The sequence below is a fragment of the Silene latifolia genome, chromosome Y (genome assembly GCF_048544455.1).
Source record: "Silene latifolia isolate original U9 population chromosome Y, ASM4854445v1, whole genome shotgun sequence".
Taxonomy (NCBI): Eukaryota; Viridiplantae; Streptophyta; class Magnoliopsida; order Caryophyllales; family Caryophyllaceae; genus Silene; species Silene latifolia.
Window position 1 is genome coordinate 270,776,826 of NC_133538.1, and position 4,724 is coordinate 270,781,549.

Consider the following 4,724-nt stretch of genomic DNA (forward strand, 5'->3'; position numbering starts at 1 on the left):
TCTCTTAGTCATAAATGGATACACCTTGAAAACTGGGCTTCGCCAACTAATTTGGGTAAGAACTAACAATTCCTTGTTAGAACGGGTTGATATCTTCTCTCTTCGAGATGGGATGATTTTGTTGGGGAAAAAGGCTTGCCTTCCGTCATCGATATGGAAAACAAGGAGCTAATCCGGGTTCGTCCTAGAATCATCTAAAAGCCTGTCATAAGCCTGGTTTTGATGGAGGTTTTCTACCGCCAGACATGGAATAGGTAAAGGAATCAAACACGGGATCCTAGTGAACCCTACATTTTGAAACGGGACATATTTCTACCCCAGGGATGCCTTTGAGTGTGTTGTGCATTTTATCATATTTCGGAATGATTGAGGATTGGAAACAAGAGATATTTGGAAACGAAACTGTAACTTTTTATTGGAAAGACAAATGCTTGACAGACTCGAAGGAACGATTCCTAGGACACACCCTAGGTCATCGCGGAACAAACGACTCAACTTCAAGAAAAGAAAGTCCTAGACTCGACTCGACTATGATAAGAAAACAGATCCCGACTCATAATTTTCAAATACGGTCTTGAGCTTTCCCTTGCTCATCGTCGCTTAGATGCTCGGCTCGGTCCTCAATTCCTATGATGGTCCGCCTCCATCCGCGGTAGTCCTCTGAGGATCTATGCCAGTGATAAAGGTTGGTGAACCGAATTGTCTTTTATTAACTTCGTTAATAAGAGGAGTACATTCTAGAGCAAGACTTCCGACTTGAATTTCATTCTTCGGGTTTGGCAAGAATTCAGAGCAATCCAAAAATATTTTCCCGATAAACACCCTTTTCAAGTGACATGGGCGGATAAGATGGGAGTAATCGACATTGTCTTCGACAGAAACAACGTTTGCATGATCACCAAATGGATTGGTGATGTTATTGGGTTTGATAGCTGGGATTGGAAGTGTTCCATTCTCAATCATGTCTTGGATTTCGTGCTTCAGTCGATAGCACCTTTCAGTATCATGGTCTTTCCCTTGATAAAAGGCACAGTAGGCATTTGATTTATACCATTTACCTTGTTGATCAGCAGGAGGGTCCGGAGTTGGACCAATAGGCTCCAGCTTTCCTTGAGCTGTGAGCCTTTGGAGAGCGTATGTATAAGTGCATCTGATATCGGTGAATGCCCTAGGTGTTTGGCGCTGCGGCTTCTTCGATTGGCCTTCTAAGAGATTGATGGCTTCATCAATATGGATGGTTGCTGGGGCCTTAGCCTTAGACGATGAGGCCCCTTGGTACCCTTTCGGCTTTTCAGCCTCTGCCCTTATGACATCATCTTCTACCTTTATCCCGATTCTTATCAATTATTTGAAAGAGCCAAAATTCTGGTATTTCAGAGCGTTGCGGTAAATAGGTCGTAGATTCTTTACGAACTTATCTACCATTTCAACTTCATCAGGCTTCTTGGCTAATTTCACGCTTTCAGCGCGCCATCTTGCAAGGAATTCAGTAAAGCCTTCTTTTTCTTTCTGTGTCATAACCTCTAGCATTCTTATGTTGGTTTGAATCTCGACATTATTAGCATAGTGCTTGCAGAACTCCACCATGATATCTTCGAAAGTAGGGAAGTTCTTAAGGTCCAGATTGTAGAACCACGCCTTCGGGTGTTCATCCAGAGATTGAGCGAAAATTTCAGAGAGCATGTCCGCAGGTACTCCCTTCAGTGCTAAGTACCCCTTATAGGCCTTAACATGGTGGACTGGATCTTCTGCGCCCTTAAACTTTCGGATATCAGTGAGTACCATGTTTGTGGGCAACTTATCCTGAACTGGGGTATAGGCCCTAGCATTTTCGTAGTGGATGTTCTTCCCCTGGGAGAGCTTCAGACGTTATTCAATGAATTTGAACCGTTTCTCCAGATCAGTCAGGGGTGGGGTAGATGAAGAGGAATCTTCACCCAGCTTAGATTCGATCGCATCCATTCTGGTCATCATGAGGTTCACGGCCTCAGTGAGTTTGTTAACAACATCTTCCATTGCTTGAAGTCGGGTTTTTGGCGGCCTTTCTACAAGAAAACCCCGAACTGAGTCAATATTCAAATGTAAAAGCCCCTGCACACTTAAGGACACGACACCAACTTGACTCAAACAAAGACTCGACTTAAGACTGAGCTAACCGAACGGTTCGACTCACGGTTGGATTTAGAGATCGATTCATTTTAGACTCGACAAAACGGCATGACTCAAGCTGTCATAGCTCGATTCTAAACTGGACTCGGTGTGACTAAACCCGTGATTGGACTAATATAGCCCATAGTTTTAAGTGAAACGCCCTAAATGGCCTAGCTTGGACGTTTCTGTGGACTATCCTAGACCAATTGGTCGACCCACATGACTCGAAGCCCAAGAGGTGAGCTTGGGTGACCCAACAAGGTCGTGTTCTAGACTCTCGGGGCAAAACACGCCTAGCCTAACACGGCCAGGACCTAGACACGACTCGACGCATTTCATGCTTGGTTAAGGTTCGAGAAATAATTTGGATTGAATTTGAAAAAAAATGAATAATCGATTTGAAAATGAGATTTAAAATGGGCAGCATGCCGGCTATAAAAGCTTATTTTGGGCCGAAAAATCTAGTCCTACTTGGGCAGCATTCCGCGTTTTTAAAACTATGCTATTTTGAAAGTAAGTTGTTCAAAAGTTCGGTTTTGAAATCGATACAGAAAATTTGAAAAGACTCGGGAAATTCATTTCGCACATTGTCATTCTCATGTTATAAGGATGTATGCTCCTAGACATCTCTAAGTCTCGGCAAGTCTTCTACAAGAAGGTCTATGCCCTCCATCCTTTTTGGGTCTTATAGAGCAAGGGCCTTTAGGTAGAGTACCTAGAAGAGCATCCCCACCATCAATAACCACGACGAGGCGGAGCGGAAGCAAGCAATGTGCAAGTTCCTGGTATAGTGGGACGTCGCCCCCCACGCGTCACAAAGAAGCGCTGGGACGGCCCAGGAAAGTCCTTAAGGGTTTATGCATGAATCGTAGCACTACGAGTAATGGTTTACTTTCCAATACTTTTTTTTCAAGTTTCACCTCGGAGGAAAAGACCATAGAAACAAAGTGTAACTAGTCCTCTTTTCCCCAGCGGAGTCGCCAAACTGTGGACAACGAACGCGGGAACTGCGTCCGCGGGATCCACACTATGCATAATTGACTCGAGGTTCTTTTGAATCGAATTAAGACACATTAGAGTCACCACCAAGTTTTATGGGAACTTGGAACCGTTCAAGTCAACTTTACACCTTTCATCGAAAAGCATAAAGCCAATCGACTACGAGTGATTAAAGATAAAGACTTGTACCCTATATCACTCGATTTGAATGACTCTCGTAATCCCATGGTATTTAGACGGATCCACAAACCATAGATCTTGAGTAAGGGGTGAGGGTACGTGTTAGGAAGCCCATAAGGACACCTAACCCCGCCCGTCAATAACGGCCTCTACTAAGTCAAGTATCAGATTTCAAACAAGTTCGTAGCTACTGCGATATATGATATGCAAACATCGTTTTAAAACCCTAACATGTGAGGTTTCTATGTTGATTTAGATGCAACTAAAATAACTTTGTCAAAGTTGTAATTTAGCATGTGGGTTGATTGATCTAACAACATACAAAACAAAGCAAACAAGGCTTGATGGGAATGGGGGAGCCGTAGGGATCTACCTTATTACAACCCAGGCATTTCATGCCGACACAACGAGAAATTAGAGATACAACTCGATCTAAATACAATTGTTATATACGACACCATACACGACACATGGCCATTCGGCCTAGGAAAACGTGCACAAAGGGGTGGCCCACGGTTTACATAACCCACGGCCTTGGGTCACTCCTCGTAATGCGTGCTTTCGCTAAATCTCATCGAATTAGACATTAGGTCACACACCAAAGCTTGCATTAGCATAAATCGGGCCATGTTACTTTAAAAAACATGCGATTTACTACGCTCTTACATGAATTGGAGCACAACTATCTAACCAAATAAGACTAAGGTTTTTATAAATCGATTGACTCGACCCAAAAGAAAACTAATTACAAGTGAATTACAAGAGACGACTCGATAAGCAAAAGGTAATTACAAAATACAAAACAACGATGAATAAACGATATAAAGATGAAGCAAGAATGACAAAAGGCACGGCCAAGCACACGGCCACCCTAGTTCCTAGGTTAGGTTCATTAGGTTAGATAGATTTGCAAAGCGATATAGGATATACATTAGAAATTGATGATAAAAGAGGTCAGAAGGCTTCGCCCAAAACCGAGTGTTCTACACGGCCTAAAAGGGTCGAATTAGGTCAAGTTCGCTAATTAAGTTAACTCATCGAGTGTTAATAAGAAGGTGCTAATCACGCACTCTTATACTAGCGAGAAATTAGGTGAAAAGAGAGATGCATTCAATTAGGTTATAGAATTGTTGGTCGATTTTAATGCTTGTGCCGAAGCACCCTAACATGTCTAATTAGGTTATTTAATCGATCTAAAGTCGTCTAAACGAATCATATGTTGACAAACAGGGGTCGAACTAACATGCAACGGGTCCTAGGGTAGGTCGAATTGAACGAAACAAGCAAGGGGTCAAAAGCGAGGAACGAAGTTAGGATTCGTTTTATTAATGCCCTACCTTGAACACGAGGATATGTAAATGAGACGGGGGATACGACCGACCGATGTGGCGGAT